Source organism: Diceros bicornis, chromosome 6 (genome assembly GCF_020826845.1).
Source record: "Diceros bicornis minor isolate mBicDic1 chromosome 6, mDicBic1.mat.cur, whole genome shotgun sequence".
In the NCBI taxonomy this organism is placed as follows: domain Eukaryota; kingdom Metazoa; phylum Chordata; class Mammalia; order Perissodactyla; family Rhinocerotidae; genus Diceros; species Diceros bicornis.
The window spans coordinates 20,662,357-20,677,043 of record NC_080745.1 but is presented as its reverse complement, the minus strand read 5'-3'; positions in this window follow the sequence as shown (position 1 = coordinate 20,677,043).

The window sequence follows — 14,687 nt, the reverse complement described above, 5'->3', positions numbered from 1 at the left end:
GCCAGGAACGTGACCTTCTAGCACCTTCTCCCTGACAAGTTTAAATTGGCAGTTGAAAGCCTCTCTTGGTGAAAAACCACCTAAAAGGATTTTTGGTGCAAGCTGTCTTGAAGCCCTGCACTGACAGAGCTATAACTTAGTTTTATATGCACTCCAGTGAGATTGTGACTCCAAAATAAGGATCGGGTGTCTTCACAGTGCGTTTTCTGCGTGAGTCTGATGATGCCTGGTTTAGAGAAATCAGATATTGAGACAAACAGCTGAAGAGTGTGAAAGGGGTCTGCTAGGTCTTTCCCTGTGTTAAATAGAGGCTTACTTCACATACCGCAGTGTTACTGATTCATATAGATGTAGTGTTAGTAATATTTCAGGCCATTTATTATTTTACTTTAACATATGTCAAAGCTGTCTATATGGATGGAAACAGAATGAGGAACGTGTACACACATTTATTTTACTTCTTCATGCCAATTGGACTCATTTGGTTGGTCCTTGTGGCCATAGCCTTGGGGACCCACTCTTCACCAGGAAAGAGGGACTGAAGTTATAGCTATTTTAGGAGAAAATAATTCATTTATTGGATAAGTCTTGAAAAACAAAACCTACAAAGTCATAGTATATATAACTGCATGTTTTACATGACAGTAGAATAAGAGAAATATCAAGAAAAAAATATGAAGATAAATTAAACATAACTGTTGTTTTTCTCCCATACCAGTCTAGCTGCTTTGATTTCTCTCTGACTCTGAACTCAATGAGGGCAGGGTTGTTTCCACATTTGCAGAGTATTGGCTGTTGCTCGTAAGATGGAGTGCTGTCATCTAAGAGCTTGCATTAACATAGATAACCTCTAAAGGAGTGGAAAAATAAATTAATGATGGGGTGATGAAAAAGTGCTGGAACTAGAGTGGTGATGGTTGCACAACATTGTGAATGTACTTAATGCCACTGAATTGTACACTTCAAAATGGTTACAATGGTGATTCTTACCTTTTGTATATTTTATCATAATAAAAAAATTAATGAGTGCCCATCAGACACTGATTCAGAAATGGAAATAAAAAGAGAACAAAAAGCTCAAAGCTGCCCAAGTCCGTTATCACATGAGTCTGTCCATACCATAGTGCATAGACACGCAAATGTTATGATCAAAATCACATCTACTCAAAGAGAAGAAAGCCCACATACATGGTGGTGAGCCTATAAGGCTAGCATTAACTCTGACATGAAATTAGAAGAAAAAATAAATAACAATAACTAGACATTCTCAAAAGGAAATCCTTGAGCCTGGGAAAGGGATCTGCAAGGGTTGGCACACTATGGCCCATGTGCCAAATACAACCCCACATCTGTTTTTGTGTGGCGTGTGAGCTAAGAATGGTGTTCATATTTTCAAATGGTTGAGAAAAAAATCAAGAGAAGAATACTATTTCATGACACATGAAAATGAAATGAAACCAAAATTTCGGTGCCCCTAATAAAACTTTACTGGAACACAACCACGCCCATTCCTTTAGGTCTAGTCTATGGCGCTTTAGAGCTATCACGGCGGAGTTGGGTAACAGTGACAGAGACCACCTGGCCTGCCAAGTGGCAAGTATTTTCTATGAGGACCTTTAAGAAGTTTGCCAACCCTTGCTCTGGAGGATGGACAGTACTTCCAGATGAAGGTGGACGACCCCAGGGCCCCAGGGTCCAGACTGGGGGCCACCTTTTTGATAAAGCCACCATACAAAGAAAGGTTCATCAAAGAGAGAATCCAGTCCAGCACTCCACAAGGGTCGGGAGGCATAGAGGATGCCAGAGAGGAGGACGGGCCGAGACCTCCTGGGATGAAGGCTGGGAAACAACACTGCCACCTGCCATGTGCTTTAACACACCGTCACTCACATTATGTGTGTCCTGCTTTTGCCTCTTTCAAAGCTCTGTGCGTGCTCATGATATGTAAATGTTCCAGGTATATCAACGTTAGGAGGGTGGCGGATGGAAGCGTTGCTGAGGATCTAGTAGGTGCCAGATATTTAAATGGTAGCTCTTCTAATCTTCCCCACAACTTTCCTGTAAGGTAGGCATTATTAGCCCCATTTTGTAAATAATATTAGCTAGCTTTTTTTCCCTTTTTTTCTGAGTGATTGTCATGGTCTGTGGCATTATTCTGTAAGCTTTACATAAATTCAATCATTCAATCCTCAGAACAACTCTACAAGTAGGTACAATGATTATTCTCATTTTACAATTGAGGTAATCGAGGCCAAGATGTATTAAGTAATTTGCCCAAAGTCGCTCAAAAAGAAAACACAGAGCCAGGATTTGAACCCAGGTGCCTTGGCATGGAGCCAGGGCCTTAACAGCGCAGCTAGACCATCGAAACAGCACAGAGAGGTTCTGGATTTTGCTAAGGAAACAGATGGTAACAGCAGAGCAGCATTTCAAACCAAGCATATCTGACTTCAAATTCCGTATTCTTTCCACTGCTCCTTAACTGATCTTCCTTCAAGGCTCTGGTTCCAGGGGATGGGCAACCAGAAAATGGTCTTAATTAATCAAGAAACCACTACATTTTTTAATTCTAAATTTCATCTTCTGATACCTAGCAATGAGGATAGCTGTCGTTGTCCCCTTCTCTAAAAAGAATTTGGTAATAAAGTGAAAACCTGTCCTTCTTTTTCGATGAGGCCGACCTTCTGGATCTGAGTTGGAATACTGGCTTTTCAGCCAGTTCTTTTCAGAACGGAGATCAATTTGCTAAAGGAGAAAAGGAAGAAGATCAACTCAGTTGCCATTGTATGTAAGACAATGATTTAAAAGACAATCCTTCTCTGATAGATTTAGTTTATCCAGATGGAGAGAACTTCTTTGGCTCTAGACTAAGAAGGCTGGGGGAATCTTTGAAGGAAATTATCCATGGGTAATAATATATTTGCAGTAACGTATGATTCAGCTAGCAAAGATAAGTTCTCACGCTAAAAAAAAACCTATGTTCACAGCAAAGAGTGTAAAGGAGTCAGCATCAGACTCAGTTTGAAAAGTTTGCCAGGGACACCAGCTCAGCATGCTGGGTTCATGAGACTCGTGCCTGCTTAAAATGGATTGCAGTAGTCAGCAGATACTTAGAAGAACAAGATGCCTTGAAATGATTTGGAAGACCGACGCAAAACACCGGAGAGCAGAAGGAACCTCTGTTCTTGTTTCTTTAAGCGTCAGGGGATCAGACTCAGGAGGTTTAAGGAAAGACTGGACCCCAGGTGACGGCAGAGAGACTGACCCCTCTCTCCTCCCTCGCCAACTGCACTTCCTCCCCTCTGGCTTCCACGTGGAGCCTGCAGTGGAGACAGGAGGTTCCCCAGTGACCTTGCTTTGGACAGTGAAGCAAAGAATGAATCATCAGAGGCATTTAGCAGGTGCATAAATGCTACGCCAATGCAAACAGGAATACAGTGCTAAGCTGGCAAGAGTGTTCACATAAATAACATCCAGGGAGACCCTGCAGTTTGCATTCCTAAAGGGAAACAGAGATCAGAAGCCAATAAAGTGGCAATAGGGTGCCCTTATGTGCGTAAGATCTGGTATTCATTTTAGCCGGCGGCATTGCAAAAAGATGGGATAGCTACTTTCTGTTCTAAGCTTTAATCAAATTCCCTCAATCCTGGAGTCTATTTTTCAAACAGTTACTGAACAGCTACTTTGAGGCAGGCCGCATGCCAGCCTCTGGGAGAACAGTCCCTGACCCCCAGGGCTTCACAATCTGGCATCTTCTGCAAACCTCTGAGGAGTCAACCTCACGTGTCACACTTGTTTACTTGTGCTTTTTGTGTGTGTGTGTGTGTGAGGAAGATTAGCCCTGAGCTAACATCCAACGCCAATCTTCCTCTTTTTGCTGAGGAAGACTGGCCCTGGGCTAACGTCTGTGCCCATGTTCCTCTACTTTATATGGGACGCCGCCACAGCATGGCTTGACAAGCGGCACATCCGTGCGAGCCCAGGATCTGAACCTGCAAACCCAGGGCACTACAGCGGAGCGCGCGCACTTAACCACTACGCCACCGGGCTGGCCCTTGTGCTTTTGAGGGTAGAAATGCAGCAGGCTGGGACTCACAGATGCGTGTGCCACTCCTCCCAGGGGGCCCTTCTCTTCTGTGTTCTCCATCACACACAGGGTGGGGTAGTTTTGACGGCTCTGTAATCTCAACCACAAAGAGCTGCTCCACCCTTTGTCTCAGTGAAACTTTGGGTTGTCCTGTAATTATTGCCATGCTGCAATCTAGTGCCATCTGATAAGTACAGATTTCAAAACAGTGCTCATAATTCCTGCCAAAGCTATCCTGCCAACACCAGATGTAAACATTGGCTGACCTACTCGGCCTGGGCTGAGTGCAGGTGCCATAAAACCGGAGACGAGAACTCAGCAACCACCTAGAATAAGATGACGCGTGCACGCACACACACACACGCGTGTGCCCACACACTCACCCTCTTCCTGGTGCTTCGACCCAATCACTTATATGATTCCATCTCAAATTTCTAGAAAAAGGAAGCTGTCCTGAACATAGTGCGTTGAAAAAATAAACATGAGCAATTCAGTAGCTCCCCAGAGGGGAGATCCATAGGGCAGTGTCGGGTTTCCTCCAGTTCTTGCACAGGAGCACGCCCAGGTGGAGTTTGTACTGATCAGGGCTCCAGCCCTGATCCTGGGAGCTGACCGTGAAGGGTCAGGTTTGCTGCATTTAGAAAATGGAAGCCACAGGGTCATTTGGCAGAAGTTACCAGGACCCTGCCCATAGTATGTCGACTGCATTCCAAACATGCAGAGAAATGTTCTAGGAGTAAGCTAGTTTGGCAATCTTTTTAGGGTGGCAAAAGAGAAGAATGCTAATAACCAAGAATTTCCAAGAATGCACTGTGGTCCAGGCCCTGTGATGAGGGCTTCACGTGCATTACCTCATGGAATCCTCACAACCACCGTCTGAAGTGATTACTATCATTCCCATTTCACAGATGGGGAAACTCAGCTTTAGTGAGATTAAGCAATGTGCCCAAAGGTCACGTATCTAGTAGGAGAGGGAGCTGGCATGTGAACCAGATCTGTGCGATCAAGTGAAGGTGGACACAGGCTGGGAGGGGCTCCCCATCTCATGCTGCCCATCTCCTCTTGCTACCATGCTCCCCTCTGCTATTCCCCTGAGGTGGTGGGCCTGTGGGCTGTGCTGTCCTGAGACAGCCTCCCAGGGCAGAGGGAGAAGCACAGAGACTCTGGGGCAGCCCTAGTCCCAGAATGTTTGGGGGGGGGGCAGGAGGAGGGACGCATTCATTTCTGCATACTTGGTAACAAAATCTCCCTTCCCCACTCTTGTTGAACCCCAGGTGCATTTGTTGAGACACCTCAGTTCCTGGCCTCCTGTCATCCACCCAGGCAAAGCTCATCTCTTGTTTTATTTTATATTTTGTCCCCTTTATCCCCCTTCCAAACTTTCATTCTCACCCCTCTTGGATTTGTACACTAACATGTTTACACACATGTCCTTAGATATATGTGTAAACCTGAATGTATACATGGGTATAAATGTATACATATATAGCCTCATTTTGTGTATATGTTTTTAAGTTCTATAAATGTGCCACCAATTTCATTCTATGCCTTCTTTCAGTTGACTATATTTTTTTGTTTGTTTGTTTTGGTGAGGAAGATTAGCCCTGAGCTAACATCTGTGCCAATCTTCCTCTATTTTATGTGTGGCTCGCCTCCATGGCATGGCTGACGAGTGGTGTAGGTCCGCGCCCGAGATCCAAACCCACAACCTGGGCTGCCAAAACAGAGCGCCTCAAACTTAACCACTAGGCCACGGGGCTGGCCCCTAGTTGACTATGTTTTTAAGTTCTATTCACATTACTGTTTGTAAATGTAGTTTATTACTTCTGACCATGCAAAGTATTCCATCCCTGCCCCTCACACTGCACCCCTGGGGGGTGTGTGTGTGTATGTGTGTGCACATGCATGGTTGCATGTGGGTAATATTTGTTTATTGTCTGTTAGCACTCACTGAAATGTATGTTCCATGAGAGCAAGGACTTGGTTTTAATCACAGCTGGATCCTTAGCAATTAGAATAGTGCCAGGCCACAAGAGGTTCTTAATAAATATTTGTTGAGTAAATGAATGAGTATGCGTCCACCACATTTTACTTCTCTCTTTCTCCAGGGAGGAACACCTAGGTCATCTCTCGCTCCCTGCTACCAAAGACACCATGTAGAGCAGAGCTGCTGGGATGGGAGCTATATTCACATTTAACTTCCCCTTCCTCTCTCTCTCATTCTCCTTTCCTACTTTCCTTCCTTCCTTCCTTCCTTCCTCCCTCCCTCCCTTCTCTCTCTTTCCCTCTCTTTCTCTCTCTTCCTCCCATCCTTCCTCTCCCAGTCTCTCTGCCTCTTCTTCCTTCCTTCCTTTCTTTTTTACATATATACCATTCAAAGAGTTCTCTCAGTCTGAATCCACCATAGGCAGATGGAAAGGAGAATATTTGCATTCTTTGAGGCTCCACCTCCATTAGCTATAAATGAAATCTTTTGAAAGGCACTACTGTAGAGATGCTTATTCCTGAGCCGATATACGGGACTTCAGACGATATATTTTTTCGATTTGACAGGCATTTATGGAGTCCCTGCTCTATGCAAACCCCTGTGATAGGTGGGGAAGGGGTGGGGAGGGGGCATGAAGATCAGACTCTGCCCTTAAAGGGGGGAGGACATGGAGGGAGGAGCATGCAACATGAGCAAGGGTGTAGGTGGCCAGGTGCAGACTGCGCACATGTGTTATGGAGTATGCGGCCTTCTGGTCTGTTCTAGAAACTTCTGGGTGCAAGTTTGAGAGGAACGGGATATTTATAGTCTCATAGTATCTCCCCACAGATTAAAACTAACATCATGTGCCTCTTGGCATGATGCCCTAAGAAGATATCACTTACGTAACACTTCTGCCCAAAGTGCATAATCTGAACCTAATCACAAGGAACAAATCAGGCCCAAATGCGAGGTGTTCTACAGACTCTTCATGTTACAACATGAAAGACAAAGCAAAATTGAGGAGCTAGCCCAGATTAAAGGAGACCAAGGTGACACGGCAACTGAAAGCAACGTGTGATTCTGGGTTGGATCCTGGAGCAGGGAAAAGCAATTTCTCTAACGGACGTTACTAGGTCAATTGGTGAAATTTGAATATGGGCTGTATGTTAGATCATATATTGTATTAATGTTAGATTTCCTGAATATGATAATTGTTTTGTCGTTATGTAAGATGATGTCCTTGTTCTTAGAGGTAAAAGGCAAAATACTGCAAATTAACTCTCAAATGGTTTAGCAAAATATCAATAATGATACATGTATATATAGAGAAAAAAAGATGAAGCAGATGTGTAAAATATTAACAATCAGTGGATAAAAAAATGGATAGAGTTCCACTTTTCTTGAAACTTTTTTTGTGGGGTTGAAATTTTTTCCAAATAGAAAGTTAAAACATCTGTTCTAGTGTTAAAGTCAGGGATTTAAACATGGAGGCAGTGTAGCATAAGAAAAATGATGGTTAACACATATGGTGCTTGTGATGTGCTAGGCTCTTTATACCTAGTAAGTTGTTTAATCATCTCAGCCACCCTATCACGTAGGTATTATTATTATTCTTATGCCCATTTTACAGATGAGGAAATACTGCCCAGGAGGTTAAGTGACTTCACTCCCCCAAGATCTCACAGCTAGTATATCAAAGAGCTTAGGAATGTTGGCTCCAAGAACCACACTCTTTACTGCTGCTGTTGTGGGTATTAAAGCTGAGACACCAGTCAGACTGCCTGGATTCAAATCCTACATTCACCATGTTACTAGCTGGGTGACCGTGGGTGAGCTACCAGCCTTAGTTCCCTAAAGTGTTTTTTAAAAATGAGGGTTATAACAGCACCTACTTTATAGGGTTGTTCTGGGGTTGAATGAGGTAGAGCATGTTAAGGGCTCAAAGAAGTGCTTGGTACATAATAAACATATCACGCAGAACCTTCTGGAACCTGGGGCCCAAAAGCTGGTTGCCCTTAAATTCCGCTAACTGTATGGGTGACTGAGAGCAATTAAACAGAAATGAATGACTACAGAAATGAAGGCAGGTTTGAGACAGGGCAGTCATTATGTCAAAACTCACACACAGCAGGAAGGACATTCCACAGGAAGACTAGAAACCACTACAGAATATTCTGAAGTTCTTCTAAACTTCTTCAATTTTTAGGCCCTTCCCTGGATTGTATAGTAAATATCCATAGTCAGAACCATCACCTACACGGAATCCCAAGGGGAGACAATTATCCAATAAACAAAATAGCTCATTCACTTTTGGGCACTGTCTATACTGACAAAAGCCCCTTGGTAAGAGTGCTTGACTCGATCTCTGTCTCTGTCTCTCTCTTTATATATACACTACACACACACACACACACACACACCATCACACCATCCAGAATTCTTTTGGTCTGAATCCCCCATGGGCATGTACATAGCAGCACAGCACTCTGCCTGGCCACGCTGACCAGCCACGACTCTGAGAAGCTCTTCTGCTGGGGATGATACAGTTCCCATGAGTCCTTGTGACAACCACCCCAGAGGAGAGAACAGGAACTCCACTGTTTAAGGGCAGATAGATTCAATGGGCTATCTTTGACCACAGTTGTTCCTTTAGGGCTAGGAAAAGCTGAAGTTGGAAGTTATTTATGTGTATATACATATCTATATATCGAGAGAGAGAGAGAGCTAACAACCTGGAAGTGAAAGCCAAAGTTTGGCAAAAATGATGACCAACAAGCAGTGGTTGGGAAATTTAGATCAAAGTGTCCACAGAAAGTGGAGAGAATTGAAAAATCTGAAAACAGCTCTTGTAGCCCATCAACCAAAACTAGTCCAAACATGACTAGGAACGGGTCAGAGGAAAGCGAACCCAGGAACGTGGGCCTTTTTGAGTAACCGATTTAGCTAACTGGAACTGTTTCCTGTTTCTCCTCAGAGCCTGGCTAGGCTGAAGGCATCCAGCTTTCTGCCCAGCTGGGTGTGGGATGGGGGGTGAGCTGGATGGCCTTGGCTGGGGGAGGGGAGGGACTCAGATACCCTGCAGAGGAGACAAAACTTTGAAAGAGAGGCTTCAGGTAATGAAAGCCTTGGATCACTTTAGTGTGGGTTTATTTTGGGGTAGCTACCAGTGAAATGTCCTCTGGGATTTAATATAACTCTATTTAATTTAAATCTATCATTATATCCTTAGCTGTCCCTTGCCTGCATGTCACCCATGAACTGTGACCTCAACCTAGTCCAGATTCTCAAGATTTTTAAGGTGAACAATCAAATCCATGTAAACATCCCCACTGGAGTGAGTAACCACAGGCCCAGCTTCCTCCTGAAGGTGCATTTATACATTTATGTCAAACGTACAATCACAACACTTGTGTGTTATTGGATGGCCTGTGTTGGAAGAGAATGGTTTGTTGAGGAGGCTGAGTGCCCTGGAAGGAAGTTACTCAATTTAGGTGGAAACCAAACCCTAGCTTTGGTTTCCTCGGGAAATTTTGCAGTAACTGCTTTTGTATAATTAGTGAGCATGGGCTTGACCAAGGCCTTAGCCTAGACCCAGCCATGGCATGTGTGGACATGAGTGGTGCACAGACCTAGAGCCATCAAACTGGTCACCTTTGCCACTCTAGAACCGTGGAGGTGTGTGAGTCTTGGAAGTTTGCTTTTGAAGGAACCACCCAGTCTGGGGTTTTCAAACTTGTTTCTCAGTCTATTGTGGATTGAAGAGAAGGAGGAAGAGGAGGGAAGATGAAGGTTTGGTTCATAGCAGCTTTACTTTCATCTATTGCACATAAACAGGTCCGCATTTGAATGAGGATTCCATTGCTGATAAAAAGAGAAAAGTATTTAGCAATCACAAATTAGTCTTTGCCATTTCACTGATGAGGAGATGAAATTCCAGAGAGCTTAAGTTACTGGCCCAAGGTTGTGAGTTTACAGTAAATGGCCAAGGCTTCTGACTTCACATCCAGGGCCCGTTCTCGCTCCTGCACACCACCCAGTAACACTGAAGATAGCAGAGCTGCGGGTGCTGTTGATAAGCCTTCTCATGGCCAGAGTGACAATTGATTAATCAATCAATTATCTATCAACTCCTACTATGCAGGTAGCATTGTGCCGGCTTCGGTGAGGTACAGAAAAGTGTTTAAACCGTGTCGTCTCTCCCACAAAGAGCTCACTCTATACCTTAAGAGACATGACACGTGGTCAAAAGATGTAAATAACAGTGCGAAACAAGGATGGTGGAGTGTGGAAATCAGTGCCATGGGAATCAGAAGAGGGAGAAAACTCTTCGAGGAACCTCTGTGGAGAGCTTCATGAAGGACATGAGCCTGCGCTGATCCTTGGAGGATGCATTCCAGCCACACAGGTGAGAGAAGAGCCCAGGGACCCTGTGAGGACAGTGTCAGCTGCAGAAACAGAGGTGTCCGTGAGGACATAAGAGAGTATCCCGGCTTTGGGGTATGTTGACACTAGGAAATACTAGGAGAGAAGGCAAAGAGCTGGGAGCCAGGGAGTTGATGAGTACCCGGAACTTGGTGTCAGCAGACGGAGGGTAGATGCGGGGAAATGGCTGCTCAGGATTGCCTGGACCCGTTGGCTTCCCCCACCCTCCCTCCCACCTGACTGATCTGCAAGTCACAGCAATACAGTATGCAGTCCACACCCACTGCTGGGTCCTTAGATCAGACTTTCATCACCCCACCCCCACCTGGCCCTCTCACTGCTCTTCTGGCACGTGATCTGGTGTCCCTACCCTTCTAATGGCCACCAGAATTCTCTTGCTAAAACACCAATGTTACCATGTCCTCACTTGGCTTCAGGACTCAAGCAACCCATTGTCTGTAGGATAAGTCAACACTCTTGGCAGGGCAGAACAGGCCCTTCAAAGGCTGACCACACCTACTTTATGTCCCCTCCCTTCTTGTACCCTTGGCTCCAGGCTGATGTCTTCATAGGCCCTTCATATAAACAATGTACATTATCTTCGATGATTCTCTGAATCTTCCATGCCTTGCTGGCATAGTTCCTTCTTTGCAGAAAGTCTTTGACCATTTGTCTTCTAACTTTTCTTTGACACTCACCTCAAATGCATCACCTCCTCCAGGAAGCCTCCTTTCCCTAACACTCAGGTTCCTAGCCCTGAGCTCCAAAGCATGTCGTTGTTCCTGCTCCATCCCCATTTGTTTAAATATCTACCTCCTCTATAAGCCAGAGCCAGAACCCACGGCCTGATGCTAATTCTGTTCCACCCGGGGCCTGATGTGGCTCATTTTTCATAGGAAGTTGTTAATAAATATCTGATGAGTGAATGAGTGGAAGAGTATGATAGAGAGGAGTAAAAAATGAAGCCAGATTTTCAGGTTGTTGGGGCAAAATGAGTGGAGGACACCATGGGCAGATGTGGCCCTATAAAGAGGCTGACTCTGCCCCAGGAATGGCTCGAGTTTGCCCTTGCTGGGTCATCCCCCCTCCTCCTGCCCTCCCATCCTCTAAGACTGGGATTAGGGTTCCAGGAAGGGCACCCCTGGCCCAAGCTAACTGCGATGATCACAACGGCAGAGGTTTAACATACTTTAAAAACCTATTTTAATGTTAAAAACCAAAAAATAAAATGGAAAGTCAGGAAGAAAAAATGAATTTAGCCATAATCCCATGACCTCAATACCATCAATTACTATTATTTTTCAATTTCCCTTCTTGTCTTTTTCCTTATGTCTTGTGATGGTTAATTTTAGGTGTCAACTTGATGGAGCTGAGATGAACAGAGAGCTGGCGTAACATTATTCTGGCTGTGTCTATCAGGGTGTTTCTGAAAGAGACTGGCGTTTGAATAGACAGACTAAGATCACCCTCACCAGTGTGGGTGTGCATCTTCCAATTCCTTCAGGGCCTGAATAGAAGAGGAGGGCAAAGGAAGGATGAATATTCTCTCTTTCCTCTTGAGCTGGGACTTCCGTCTTCTCCTGCCGCTTGGACGTCAGCGCTTCTGGTTGTCAGGCCTTTGCGTTTGGACTGGAACTACACCACCAGCTTTCCGGGGCTTGCAGATGACTGAAGGCGGGACTTCTCAGCCTCCAGCATTGCTGAGCCAATCCCTCATAACACATCTCTTGCTCAAATCAACACATTGTAGACCTTTAAACTTACACGATGTTGTATGTCAATTATATCTCAATAAAGCTGGAGAAAAACCCTCTTTCTATGTATCTGTATATATCCTATTTGTTCCGTTTCTCTGGAGAACCCTGACTAATACATGTCTATAGTTGCTATTATGGTTTTTTTAATATAACACATAAGTGGGAAATAGAAATTCTAGAGAAGACATCTTTTATTTGCCTCTCGGTGTTCTGCATACCACGGGTGCTTAACAAGTAATTTTAGCCAGACTAATATGTATCCTGACTAAAAGAGTCCTCAAAGGCCACGTGACCACCATAGTTACCTCTTCTGAAGGAAGCCAGCGCTAACATCTCTCCAATACTTCCTGCCCTCTCTTTCCTGTCTGGAACACATTTTCCTCCCTTTAAATCATATTTTTTATTCCTTCAATCTGTCATTTGGTCAACAAACACTGAGTGAGTGCCATTTACGGAGCGGGCCCTGGGCTAGGCCCTGTGCCTACTGCCCCATGGCATTTACTGGCCTATGGCCTGTGCATCCACTCTCATGAGAATCCTGTAGCCCGAGAGCCCCTTCAAGACCCTTTATTGGTGGCTCATCCTTCAGGACTTCTCCAGTTCAAATGGAAAGTCCATGTGTACCCAGGCTCCTGCTTTTGTGTGAGCTGCACCCAGAGGCAAAATAATTGTCCGGCTGTCCCAGGAACAGCCACCAGTTGAGACTGTGTCAGCGGCTCTTTGTTCAGTTCCCAGAAAGGCCGGCCTATTAGGTAATCATCCATTCCAAATAGAGGGCCCGAAATTAACTCTTGCCACATCCTCCCTCAAGCTGACAAACAGTTCTTTCACTATGAAAGAACAAGCGTAACTAACCAGAAAGAGTCTCAAAAATGTCTTTTCTAACTTTAAAAAGGAAACCAGAGAATCTGGCTTCAGGGGCACACACTGGACGATAATGCACGAGGGGAACTCCAAGGAACAGAGTCAAGCCAGAGGGGGCTGGTGTGAGCACAACAGGCATCGTTCTCGGAGAGAAGCCACATTTCTCAAACTGCTCCTCTTCCGCCACAGGGAACGTCAGCACGGGTGGGCTTGTGAAGGCGGTGTTGTCACATGATGGCACTTGAGGAAGGCATTGCATGGACGAAGGCTAAACACTGCATGAACTTCAGAGGAGTTCATCTCAAATGCTGAGACCTAAAGAACCCTGTTTACCTGCAACAGCTTGGAGCTCTTCAGCCTCCCCGTAGACTCACAGACCAGGATGAGGCAGAAAGGAAAGCCAATTTCTTTTTTATTTTTATTTTATTTTTTTTTGTGAGAAAGATCAGCCCTGAGCTAACATCTATGTTAATCCTCCTCTTTTTGTTGAGAAAGACTGGCTCTGAGCTAACATCTATTGCCAATCCTCCTCCTTTTTTTTCTCCCCAAAGCCCCAGTAGGTAGTTGTATGTCATAGCTGCACATCCTTCTAGTTGCTGTATGAGGGACGCAGCCTCAGCATGGCTGGACAAGCGGTGCGTCGGTGTGCGCTGGGATCCGAACCCGGGCCGCCAGCAGCAGAGCGTGCGCACTTAACCGCTAAGCCACCGGGCCGGCCCTGGAAAGTTGATTTCTTACACACCAGAGCTCCTACGGGGCAGGCAGTGGATCAGGTGTCCTCCGGAACTGCTGGGCTTTCTGAAAGGCACACACACACACACACACTGTCATGGGCTGAGTAGTGTCCCCTAATATTCACATGTTGAAGTCTTAGCCCCCAGCACCTCAGAATATGACTGTATTTGGAGACAGGACCTTTAAAGAGGTAATTAAGGTTAAATGAGGTCATTAGGGTGGACCCTAATCCACTATGACTGGTGTCCTTATAAGAAGAGTAGTCTGGGGCACAGACACACACAGAGGGAAGACCATGTGAGGATGCAGGGAGAAGACAGCCATATGCAAGCCAAAGAGACAGGCCTCAGAAGAAGCCAAACTTGCTGAAAGGGAGCAGAATATGCCGCCCCAAAATGTGCCACCCTGGCACGTGGATTATTTTGAGCTGAGGCAATCAAAACCCACAGATTCAGGAAAAACTTTTCTTTCTCCCTTAACTGACTAAAAGAATTTAAATAGGGGGCCTGGCCCAGAAAGAGAGTAATTACCAGAGATAACTTTCTTTCCTTTTTTTTTATTGAGGTCACATTGGTTTGTGGTCTTATATAAATTTCAGGTGTACATCATTATATTTTGACTTCTGTATAGACTGCATTGTGCCTACCACCACAAGTCTAGTTGCCATCCGTCACCGTACACATGTGCCCTTTACTCCTTTTGCCTTGCCCTGACCCCCTTCCCTCTGGTAACCACCAATCTGTTCTCCATATTTATATGTTTGTTTGTTTGTTTATCTTCCACATATGAGTGAAATAATATGGTATTTGTCTTTCTCCATCTGACTTAGTTTGCCTAGCATAATACCCTTAAG